This window comes from Schistocerca gregaria, chromosome 4 (assembly GCF_023897955.1).
Source record: "Schistocerca gregaria isolate iqSchGreg1 chromosome 4, iqSchGreg1.2, whole genome shotgun sequence".
In the NCBI taxonomy this organism is placed as follows: domain Eukaryota; kingdom Metazoa; phylum Arthropoda; class Insecta; order Orthoptera; family Acrididae; genus Schistocerca; species Schistocerca gregaria.
In genome coordinates, this window is record NC_064923.1 from 437297941 (window position 1) to 437311215 (window position 13275).

Sequence of the window (13275 nt, forward strand, 5' to 3'; positions counted from 1 at the left end):
TCACCCACGTTTCGCTTCCGTACACAGTTACACACCTTCAGAAAAGACTTCGCAACTCATAAATTTATATTCCATGTTAGCAAATTTCTCATTTACAGAAACATTTCTCTTGCTATTATCATTCTGCCGAGTACATCCTCTCTACTTTGGCCATCGTCAGTGACTTTCTGCCCATATAGTAGATCTTCTCGAATACTTTGATGTCTGATTCGCTGGTCAATTCCCTCACCATCGGCTGGGTTGATTCGACTACATTCCACCAGTCTTGTTTTACTTTTGTTGACGTTCATCTTATAACCTCATTTTCTTATACTATCCGTTCGATTCAGATATACTTTCAAGTCTTTTGCTATTGCTGAATGAATTACAATATCATCAGCTGACCTCAAATGTTAATTCTTCTCCCTGCAGTTTAATTCCGTTTCCAGTTTCCTCTTAGGTTTCCTTTGATGATTGCTCAGTCTGTAAACTGAGCAACATTGTACACCCATTAGCCTCATACCTCACCCGTGGGACTGACAAATCAGCAATCAGTTTTTTCTTATTTTCTTTTTTTTTTTGCTTTTTTCCTAAAGGCCACGCAGGCATCTCACAGTGTTTTGATGTTTTACAGGGTAAGGTTACATTTACCTAAAAATTTAATAATCAGTGTTATATTAATATATTACTTTGATGAAGGACAGTTGCTCTATTAGGTGGCAATGGTTGATGATATCTGATTAACTGCTGTGTGAAATCAGTTGTCTGGTTTGCGTATATACTGACGGAAAAAAACACAGATTAATATAAGCACGAGAAAAGCCATTGCAAATGTGACACTCTGGTACATGAGTAACCGGTGTAACCACCAGAATGTTGAACACAAGTATGCAAATGTTCATCCATTGTGTCGTGCAGGTGCCGGGTGTCAGTTTGTGGGTTGGTGTTCCATGCGTGTTGCACTTGGTCGGTCAATACAGGGACAGTTAATACAATTATTGGTGAACTGGAGTTGTCGTCCGATGATGTCCCATTAACGGTCGATTGGAAACAGATTTGGAGATCGAGCAGGCCAAGGCAACATGTCGACACTCTGTGAAGCATGTTGAGCACCAACAATGGTATGTGGGCCACCGCTATCCTGTTGGAGAACACCCCCTGGAATGTTATTAATGAATCGCAGGACAGAAAGTCGAATCACCAGACTGACGTACAAATTTCCAGTGAGGGTGCGTGGGATGACCACGAGAGTGCTCCTGTTGTGATATGAAATCGTATCCCAGACCGTGAGTCCAGCTGGATGTCTAGTGCCTCTAGGCGCCAGATAGGTTTGCTGCAAGCGCTCACCTGGCCTCCTTCTAACCAACACACGGCCATTATTAGCAATGAGGCAGAACCAGCTTTCTTAGAAAACACAATAGACGTCCACTCCAATGAGCTCTCGCCTGACACCACTGAAGTCGCAAATGGTTTGGGGTCAGTAGAGCGCACGCTACAGGGCGTCTGGCTCAGAGCTGTCCTAGAAATAACCGATTTGGAACACCTCGTAATGTCACTGTGGTGTCGCCTGCTGCTGCACACGCAGTACGATGCACCGGAGCCATAGTCGAACAAGACGGCCTTCCCTCTTGGTATTGTCACGTTGCCGTCTCCAGTCCGGTATTCTTGAGACATTAGGTTCTCGTGATCACTGCTACCATCAATCATGTACAATGGCTACATCCCTGCCAAGTCTTTCTGCATTATCGCAGAAGGAACATTCAGCTTATCGTAGCCCTGTAACACGGCCTCGTTCAAACTCCGTGAGGTATTGATAATGGCGTCTTTGTCATATTAAAGGTGTTCTTGAAGAACATCAACTCACCGCACAATTTCAAAGGCAACTAACGCCTACGACAGCTTCAGCGCGTATTTAAAGCAAATCTGATTCGCATCTTCACGATAGCGCTGCTAGTGTCAATCTTACGCAACTTGCGCGAAATTCGAGTAGACGTCACATTTCAGTTGTGGAAACGCGCCGACCAGTTTTCTTTTCTCTTGCACAAATTCTTCTTGTGCTGGGCTTCTTCTGTCAGTATAGTTTATTCAGTCGAGAACTAAGTGAATGACCTCTCCTACCGGTACTATATCACATTCACAATAAGGATTATCTCGACCGTGAAGTCAGTAAAAATGGTTGGGGAATTATTCATGATTAAATCTCAGGCGAATTATGGAACATACAAACTTTTTATTTGCATTGATTGAGTTGAACCAGAGCTTCGAGCCAGTGTTTTGTTGGTTTCGTCCATAAGTTTTCCATTTAATGGGTATCAGTGATGGACATTTGTCTTCCCATTGACGCCTTGTTCTTGTGTACAATGCAGTCTTTAGGTCTGATGGCGGTAATGAGATGTTTTTAAATGTACTATCTTGAGAGGCGGTTGTCGTTACATTATCGACCATTTCGTTAATATTTAATGTTATCGTATCTTTTGATGCACATAAATTTGACCTCCTTTTCGAAATTTTCGTTTTCCTTGGTAGCTTTAATGATGTCTATTATCATTGGATTAGTTCCGCATATCTTGCAACAAGCTTCTACAATCGTTAAAACCAAAATGTTCCTTACTTAGAGGTTCTACAAGTAATTTAAAGGTGCCATTATAACTGTGGCCTCTGAAGAAAACCTGGAAGTATCACTGGGAAAATCCAGTTCCTTGTAACCTATGCTTAAACACACAGGATAGCGCAATCCATTCTGCCATTAAGTATGGTTCTGGAACGCTCAGTACAAATCTCTAAATACTCCAGGAAATTGTCAGAAATGCAGATTTTTACTAATTCCTTTGCTCCAGGTTTTGCTTTTCTTGAGACGTAGAAAACGTCGGATGCTGAAGTTATTTCGTTAAACCGGTAGCTGAATTAAGGTATGTCGGCTTTCCCAGGAAAAAGCGGAAATGTCGTTTAAATGTATAAAGCTTTACATAATCTGATTGTTGGATAGTGTTCATCCTCTGTCTCTTCATTTCTTCCTGAAACAGTCTCGATCCTCTGTATCAGTGGGTGGCCAGTGGTCAGAAATCTTTTTTGGTACAATATATGCGTCACTAATTTTCATCGTAAGGCGTTTGCTGCCGTGGAACGTATAACTCCTAGGCAAGTCCAGGTGCGCCTGAACTGTTTTTTTTTCCTAGTTTCAGAACTGACTTCCTGTTGCCTCTGCAGAAGAGCATGCTTCGATAGTCAATATTAGAGCTCATTAAAACCATTTATATTGCTAACAGAAAATTATGGTCTGCTTTTTACCACAGTCTTGTAACAGAAGGCAACACGTTGAAAAAAGGCTGGATTTTCTCTTTCAAGTATGCAATATGCCTCGTCCATTATGCCTAGAAATTTAATTAGACGCTTCACTGGTACGATCTGGCTACTTAAACTTATGTGTGTTAGTTGCTCTGGAATTCATCTCTTGGCAAAGTTAACAACTGTCACTTTCAGAACTGAAAGCAGTAAGCCCTTAAGCGCCAGTTAGGTTTCTAACTGGTCTAACTGGGACGCTGCTGAACTCATTAATCTCCTACTTTATTCAAGGCTAGCAGCAGAAGTATATATCACCGACATACTGAATCAATTCAATAGCTCATGGCCACTTGGTTCTGACATCTGCTGTGTAAACAAAATACTGAATAGTGTTTAATATCCGTCCCTATGGAACGCCAACAGTGCCGCACCTTGGACCTACTGTTTTATTTTTCAGGCGTGGGACTACAGTCTTCCTAATGAAAAATTTTCTTGTATCATAGACGAAGTTGTTGGATGGTTCAATGTCTGTCATTCTTTGGCGTAATAATATTGTCGTTTGCCTGTTCAGTATCCACAATCATGGATGTAACATTCTGTCTTTTCTCAAAATCTCTTTCTAGATCCAAAGTGAGTTGTGACAAAATATCTGCTGTAGAACGACGTTTCCGAAAACCACTTTGAGAGACTGGCAGAAAATTGTTAATGATAATTAATTGAAACCCTCAGCTGCCGACAGGTGTTGTTGATATACCTCAATGGGGGCAGCTGAAAATGTGTGCCCCGACCGGGACTCGAACCCGAGATCTCCTCCTTACATGGCAGACGCTCTATACATCTTTTTTGTGTTTGGTCGTTGCGGACGTCACACGACATCCGTTCCCAAGTTCGTTGTTGATCCTTTCTCTGAGCTTTTTATTACAGAGGCCAAACAGCTCTCTGACCGAACACGCTGAGCTACCGTGCCGGCGCCTATCTGAGCCACCGAGGACGCAGATTAATAGCGCGACTGCACAGACTTATCCCTTGCACGCTTCCCGTGAGACCTACATTACCAACTGTCCACAATACTACATATACAATGTACCTAATAGATATTTGCCCATCCACTCATTACCCGCGCACACTTTGGCGATTCCCGTAAGAGTTCGGGCAACCTGTACGCATTCGCAGAGACGAAGGTCAATGACTGGGTAGCCTTTAACTATATATAGGGTGTTACAAAAAGGTACGGCCAAACTTTAAGGAAATATTCCTCACACACAAATAAAGAAAAGATATTATGTGGACATGTGTCCGGAAACGCTTAATTTCCATTTTAGAGCTCATTTTGGTTTCGTCAGTGTGTACTGTACTTCCTCGATTCACCGCCACGATTTCATACGGGATGCCTTTACAAGTACGACACAACATGTGGTTCATGCACAATGGAGCTCCTTCACATTTCAGTCGAAGTGTTCGTACGCTTCTCAACAACAGATTCGGTGACGGATGGATTGGTAGAGGCGGACCAATTCCATGGCCTCCACGCTCTGCTGACCTCAACCCTCTTGATTTTCATTTATGGGAGCATTTGAAAGCTCTTGTCTACGCAACCCCGGTACCAAATGTAGAGACTTTTCGTGCTCGTATTGTGGACGGCTGTGATACAATGCGCCATTCTCCAGGGCTGCATCTGCGCATCAAGGATTCCATGCGACGGAGGTCGGATGCATGTATCCTCGCTAACGGAGGACATTTTGAACATTTCCTGTAACAAAGTGTTGAAGTGACGCTGGTACGTTCTGTTGCTGTGTGTTTCCATTCCATGATCAATGTGATTTGAAGAGAAGTAATAAAATGAGCTCTAACATGGAAAGTAAGCGTTTCCGGACACATGTCCACATAACATATTTTCTTTCTTTGTGTGTGAGGAATGTTTCCTGAAAGTTTGGCCGTACCTTTTTGTAACACCCTGTATATGAAGATAGTAACTGTTCTAGAGAAGCTGCACGGTCATCAATGGCATCTGTTTTTCGAGAACAGTTACTATTTTCATATGCGTAGAAAATTGTTAGTTTCAAAACAACCTTCCGGACGGTTTTCAACTAACCATTCCAAGGGTTTCGCAATGCACGACTGGAGTGCTACGGGTCTGTAGGAGGCAGCAGCTTCTGGATTCTTCCCAGGTTTCAGAATTGGTACAATGACCGGTTCAGTTCAGTTACTAGGAAATGATGCTAAATTTCCAGAAACTTTCCTTTCGCGGGTACAGATAAATTTCGCAGCCTCGAATAATATTGCCCACACGTGGTGCTTGTATTCGCTGTATGGGTAATGGCATTCGGCAGTTTTACCTTTGTTAATGTCGAAAATAGGAAACTGTGTGATGCTTCTCCTGGAGCACTGACAATTCTAACGCTACTGAGGGATGCTCTGTTTTGTCTAGAAATGTGCCTGGGAGTGATTCATCCATCCTTGTGAAACTGAAAGTTCCTTGGTTCCTATGCGAAAGAGCTTTAATACATCTCCATATGTTTGTGAGATAAGCGTTTTTATGTAATTTGTTACAAAATGCTGTCCAGTTCTCTTGCTTCTTTTTCTTTAAAACACGCTTCACTTGGGGATCTATTTCCTTGTACTGTAAAAATTAATGGAATGATTGGTTTGCAAGTAATTCCCTGAATGGTTATTTTCTTATTGGAATTGCTCTTGAACATTTTGCATCCCACAAAGTACTTGGATTTTTCTTTGGTTTCTTCAACATTTTTTGCGTTGGGATTGTTTCGAGAGCTTCTTTGTTTTTGAGCTCCATAAATGCTTTACAATCTTCGTCTACGTTGTGGCATATTCTTAGGTGAGAAATTAGGTCATGTTTTGTATTCTTCTCATTTCGCTTCTTTTATTTTTCTTTTGCCGCTTATCTCTGTTTCATTGTCTGACGTAGCAGTTGTTCCCAGTTTAATTTCAATTGGGAGATTATGTGATCCCAGTGTATCACCCTGAACTGTCCGTTGACCTAAAGTAGCCAATTATAGTAGCATATGGTTAGGTCTACCTCTGTCTGTCATCTGTATGGACTAGATACTGGGGTAGGTTTTCCGTCATTAAGTAGTACTAACCCATAGTCTTCCATTATCTCTTCCAGATGTTTCCTATAACTGTCTGTAACTCCACGCCCCCACAAAACGTTATGTGCATTGAAGACATAACACACCAGATAAGACAGCTGCGTCTGGGTAAAAAATTTTGTTCTGTCGTAGATCCTGATTCTGGGCAGAAAGTTAACAGGAGATTAGCTAGAAAGCGTTCATGTGTGGATGAATTCTGACTGCTACAATATGAAGTTCTTGGTCAGGTGACAGTTGTATAGGTAAAATTCTGTAAGAAATATTCCTCTTGATAAAAGCCACTACTCTTCTCCTTCTGCCCATTCTGTTCTTTCGTCTAACGTCGTATGTTTACCTGAGACTGGCTTAGATCAAGTTTCCGAGAGTTCTACGACATTTACTTCATTTCGGTGTAATTCTTGTAGAAAAATTTATTTGTTAGATACTGTTGATTTGGTTTCCACAATAGAATTTTAAGCATTGTACTGTTCTGTTAGGTATTCGGAGTTTATCCCTATTTGTATATCTTCACCTCCTGTTTATTTTATTTGATCCATTATAGTAAATTTTAATGTGAAGATACCGCGGACTAATCTGTGATCGTCTATACCTTGCGTCTTAGCGACGTTTACCTTGTGAGGTGACGGTGTACACGGATTTGAAATTATTGGATGTATTCGTCGTCGAGAAGGTACGTGAGATGAGCCATGTACAACAATTACTGGCGTTATCCAGTTGCGGAATTCCATATTTGTTATCATGACACCCCATGGAGTGAAATGGGCTGCTCTCGGTGAGGTTGTTGGCTTACGTTTATTTCCTAGTGCGTATCACCCGTTCTCATTAGTCGAGGAAATTCTCCAATATTATATATCCGACACTTCTTTCCAGGCCTATCGATAGCAGATACATTCACAATGTCAGTATAGGTAATCATTCATTTTGAATAAATGTGTTTACCCGAGGTCAGTGGGCGGAGTTTACCAATATTTACTTCAAGACTTTCAACGTTCATCACGTACACACGTATGGTCCCAGACCTGTCTTACACCTTTATGAGATATTTGTCGTCCCGTCGGAGGTTGCTGTAATACACTAAAGAACAAAAGAAACTGGTACACCTGCCTAATATCGTGTAGAACCCCCGCAAGCACGCAGAAGTGCCGCAACACGATGTGGCATGGACTCGACTAATGTCTGAAGCAGTGCTGGAGAGAACTGACTCCAGGAACGGTGCAGGGCTGTCCTTAAATTCGTAAGAGTACGAGGGGTGCAGGTCTCATCTGAACAGCACGTTAGAAGGAATCCCGGACATTCTCAATAACATTCATTCCGGGGTGGCCAACGGAAGTGTTCAAACTCAGAAGAGTATTCATTGAGCCACTCTGTAGCAATTCTGGACTTATGGGGTGTCGCATTGTCCTGCTGGAATTGCCCAAATCCGTCGGAATGCACAATGGACATGGATGGATGCTGACATGCAGGGATCCATGGATTCCTGAGGCTGTCTCCATACACGTTCCATCAGCTCGATATAATTTGAAACTAGACTCGTCCAACCAGACAACACGTTTCAGGTCATCAACAGTACAATGTCGGTGTTGACGGGCCCAGGCGAGGCGTAAAGCTTTGTGTCGTGCAGTCTTCAAGGGTACACGAGTAGGCCTTCGGCTCGGAAATCCCATACCAATGATGTTTAGTTGAATGGTTCGCACGCTGACACTTGTTGATGGCCCAGCACTGAAATCTGCAACAATTTGCAGAAGGGTCCACTTCCGTCACATTGAACGAGTCTCTTCAGTCGTCGTTGGTCCTGTTCTTGCAGGGTCTTTTCCGACCGCAGCGGTGTCTGATGTTTTATTGGATTCCTGATATTCACGGTACACTCGTGAAATGGTCGTACGCAAAATCTCCACTTCATCGCTACCTCGGAGATGCTGTACCCCATCGCTCGAGCGCCGACTGTAACACCACGATCAAGCTCACTTAAATCTTGATAAGCTGCTATTGTAGCAGCAGTAAGCGATCTAGCAACTGCACCAGACACTTGTTATCTTATATAGGTGTTGCGACCGCATCGCCGTATTCTGCCTGTTTACATATATCTATATTTGAATACGCGTGCCTATACTAGTTTCTTTGGCGCATCAGCGTATAATAACGTCAGTTTTTGCCGGTCGCCGCGAAGGATTAGCCGAGCGGTCTAAGGCGCTGCAGTCATGGACTGTGTAGCTGGTCCCGGCGGAGTTTCGAGTCCTCCCTCGGGCATGGGTGTGTGTGTTTGTCATTAGGATAATTTAGGTTATGTAGTGTGTAAACTTGGGGCCTGATGACCTTAGCAGTTAAGTCCCATAAGACTTCACACACATCTGAACATTTTTTTTTTTTTTTTTGTCCGTCGAGTTGTACAATGGACTTCCTCACTTTCCGGTCCGTAGGCGTACCCTGCCCGTTGTATGGGCGCTGTGGAAAGCGTTGTGATTTCACCTACCTCTTGTGTCGATTCCCTAACTGCAAGGGACGACTAGTCTGTTCGAGGCAGCGTTCGAGGAGCGCAGCCGGACTCTGGACCACGGCAGCCTGGTTCTAGTTCCTTGGGTGGCGAGACACGGACCCCGCTGCGATTCTCTCTGATGTTGGCCGTTCTTCTGTCTCCACTGTTGGTCTCAGCTGCCTTCGCTGCATAGCTTCGATCTTCCGCCGCAGCTTCTCGTATAGCAGTAGACAGGGGATGATTGGTAAAATTACAATTTACCCAAGCTTTTCATGACATAGTGTCATCAGTGTTGTCCGAGATTTGTCATTCTGCCTTTCAACGCAGTATCTCCTTGACTTATGAACAACACACGCACTGCACTATGGTATGAAATTTTTCAGTCTTATGTTGCTCGTAAGGGTTAGCGTTAAGCGTCTTGAACAAACCGATCGAGATGTTAATTCTGCTGCAGATTTTTGATGCCCTTTTTTCCGATACATTGCACATCACGAAGTTGTGTTTAGATTAGGACAATTCTTTAAATTCAGTGTCACAAAACGCATTCTCTGTCGCAGTTCAGTCATTGGTCAGTTAAAATCAACTGTCGACGAGCATCTCCCATTTCCGTCATTCATCGTGGCGGCCGCTTCCAATGTTGCTCTGCGTTATACGTTAACAGCATTTGTCAAGTGACCCGCCGTGCTTGTGTGTCTCCTGTAACCGAGCAGTAGTCGACAGCGGATGTGGCAACACTGTAGCGACAAGTGACAGATGTCAACTATCAAGTAATTTTAATCGCACTGTAGAGCAGATCCCTCGAGGGCTCTTAGACTTACAACTCGCATGACTTCTTCATTTTCCCCGAATTTAGCCTACACTCGTGTATATTTCTCTGGAACACAAAGCCTACCGCGGTTTAGTTAAGCGCTTTCTCATCACTGCCAGTCGCAATGCCCTCGTCCTCAACACATCCACCACACCACGTGCTTCCGGCTGCACCTGCCGGCTGTGTAATTCCAACACGTGTCGATCTTTCGATACCCCAGCTTCAGTTGTAATCGTGACGGCGTCCGCCGATCTTCCTGTCACTAACTGAAATGATGTCAGAAGGCTACAGTCCCCATCTCCACTTGCAATATTCAATTTCTGCGAGCAGATGTAACGCGCCATTTCCATGCTCCTCGTCGTCTTGCGCACAACGTTTTTAATTGTTTTTACGTAATTTCGGGTTCCATAATTTATGGCTGTTTTAGCGAATTTGAAGGTACAATGAATTCATCTCATGAATACAAAGAATGTATTATACTTAATTTTTATGTAGGTCGTCGAGGACATGTTTTCGACTCTATAATCAATGTTCTGCAGTTCGCATGCGTCAGTTGGTGAGACGTCTCAGTGAGGCGACCGGGGTTAATAGCCCCTCCCCTTCTAACTTTCCAAGGGCGCGTGCAAGTACAGCTGCCGAAACTTGTCACCTCTCCACAAATTCCTAAAGGTCTTAAATTTCGCTACCTTACTAATGAATGGAGCCTCTTCTGTTAAAAGTACCTCAACCAGAAAGTCACTAGCAGCCTACCGGGCATAAGCTCCCAAAGCGATATTGAACGCCAAGATAAAGGCTCTGCTCGACCTACCCATCTTGGACTACACAGGCGCGTTAAATGTCATTCAGCATCAGCAGAAAATGCGATTGTGCGGTATCAGCATGTACCATATTCCGAAACCAAAGTCCATGGCTGAAATTTAAGCCCAGTTAGGTAGGAACTTAATAAACATATTTACATTTCTAATATACTTGTTCTAACTAGGAGAAGATTCATACTTAAGGGGACCAAACCGTGGTTCAGGTCAAAAAAATCGATTATCGGTTTTCATCGTATATCGATAAATTAAGGTTTTATTTAAGTACTCTGAAAAGGATTTTGCTGAAAAATATTTTTCGAGCATTTAAAGAGCATTTTCCTACCACGTGTGTTTATGTGCCACGCCCACTCTTCTGTTACCCACTTTTCTGCATATACTTTAGATCTTTATATCCCCTACATCGCACGTTAGGGATTTTTTTTTAACTCCCAAGTGTGTTGGCTGTCCTTGGAGTGCAACGGTTGGTATTCTTTTGTTTCTGCTGTTTGTAAACAACACGCTTTCAAACACGCGGTTAGTTTTGTTCAAGTGTGATTGCGAATAGTTGTTATACTTGCGTTTGCGGTGCCTTTTTACGTGTGTTTTGTTGTGTTTATTGAAGATGACGAAACGTAAAGGCGTTTTCAAGCAAATACAATTTAGAGGAAACAAGTTTAGAAAGCTTTCTGTACAAGAGGTTATGTCGCCTGGCAACGATGTTTCTAATTGTAATTTTTCAACAAGTTCATCATCAAAGAAGCTCTCACCATTTCAAGAGAGGTACAACGAATTTACTGTAAGTGACAGGGTGTGCAGAAACATTATTATAAAATTTGAAATTTTCCCGGCGAATCAATTGTTCAAATAGATTTCGGGCTTGCAGCCGATCGTCGTAAACTTCTTCGCACGATATTTCGGCTGGACAACTGCCAGCTATCTTCAGGTGAGCATAACGAGGACTGACGAAGACCTGATATGTTTGGGGTTTTCTCCCCCTTTTTGTTAATTGAAGTACCGGCAACCTATTGATGCCTTGACTTTCGAGATGGCACCTTTTGGTTAGGATTGGCTTTGTTTGTCTGTAATGGTTTGGGGATTTCCCCGGGTATATGAACTGTGTTTGATTTGTCTAGTGTAATACTAATGATGGTTATGATGTGAGTGAATGAAATTCAGTGTAGCCCGTCATCTGAACTGACGGTGAATGGTAGTGATGGGAGTTCTGTGAGTAGGGAGAATATCTGGTCCCAGGGATCTAATGAGGGGGAAAGGTGAGGAATGACATGTTTCGTAGAATTTCATTGACTTGATTTTGATGAGATGGTTAAATGTTGGTTGGCCCAGCATACCTCTAATTTCCTCGTTACTGGAGAACCAGGGGGCATCGGTGATTATTCTAAACGTCTTGTTTTGTATCACTTCCAGTGAGGCCAGGTGTGTGTTTGCCGCCATGCTCCACACCTCCGATCCATAAAGAATAACTGGCAGGATTATTGTTTTCCATATTCGGAGCTTCGCCTCTGTTGATAAGCCCCTGCCCTTAAGAAGGGGATACAATTGGTAGAGCCGGGCGGAACCTTTGTTTTTGGCCTCTGTTATATGCTGTTTGAACGTGAGGTTCTTGTCTATGTTGAGTCCCAGGTATTTTATTACTTTTCTCCATGGGAGTTGTTGTCCATTATGGTTGAGATTTCTGATGGGTCTTGTTATTTTGTGTGTGAAAATTATGGCTTGGCACTTGCCCGGATTTACTTTTACTTTCCATAAGTTACACCAACGTTCGACTTTGTTGAGGTGCCGCTGGAGGCTACACGTTATACGATTTATGTTACGCCCGCTGTGGTATAGCGCTGTGTCATCAGCGTAGAGCGCTATGTTCCCACCCGGCTCTTTTGGGATATCGTTTGTGAACACAAGGTAGAGGAGGGGGCCAAGCACAGATCCCTGTGGGACACCCGCTTCTATATTGGTTATTGGACTTTTCGCTCCATCAACTGAAGCGAAAAACCTCCTATCTGTCAAAAATGAGTGAATCATTTTTAACAGGTGATTGGGGCTTAATGACATGATGCTGCTCAGTTTAAGTCCGCTAGAGGCACACGGTTCCATGGTGTAATGGTTAGCACTCTGGACTTTGAATCCAGCGATCCGAGTTCGAGTCTCGGTGGAACCTGATTCAGTGTTTTGCGATCGTTTCTAGAAACGTGTACGAGCTGGCAGTTGGAATTGTATATGCAAAATTTTAGCTAGGATCATGTAATGCAAACTGTTAATAGCAGTCCACACGTGAATGGGGTTCTCCGTTCCGTCTTATATAGTGCGCTGATAGTACTGCCGCGCATGCGTTGCAGTCGCGGAGACAGAAGAACCACACCGCCCAGCAACAGCGTCCTCGCTGGTGGAACTGCGAAACTCAGGTGCCGTCGGTATTGTCGCTGGCCGCAGGTATCGATGTCTTCTGGCGTCTTCGTCTCGAGAAAATTTCTGTGATGACGGGATTCCATGCATTATTCAATTGGTAACCACTGTCCCGGTTCATTAAATTTCCAGCACTGCGTATTTCAACGGATTCTTTAATAATGGAGTCCCAAAAAGTTGTTGCTGTGGCCAAAATCGAAGTTTTTTCGTACTCCATTGAATGTCGGTTAGAAATACAATGTTCCGCAACTGCAGATTTACTGGGTTGCAGTAGACGGGTGCAACGTTGATGTTCTGTACAACGCTCTTCCACAGTACGTGTTGTCTGTCCTATACAGGCCATACCGCATTGACACGGTATTTTGTAAATTCCCGCCTTCCGCAGCAACAGATCATCCTTCACCGAAC

The 13275-nt window shown here is 43.4% G+C and overlaps 1 protein-coding gene and 1 non-coding gene across 2 annotated transcripts in view; both read left to right on the forward strand.

The window, feature by feature from the left end:
- The window catches only part of LOC126365860 (uncharacterized), a 226585-nt gene that overhangs the window by 150406 nt on the left and 62904 nt on the right, over nt 1-13275 (forward strand). The window lies entirely within an intron of this gene.
- Nucleotides 12551-12622, forward strand: Trnaq-uug (transfer RNA glutamine (anticodon UUG)). The gene has a single exon. It is a non-coding gene; the product is annotated as a tRNA-Gln (tRNA).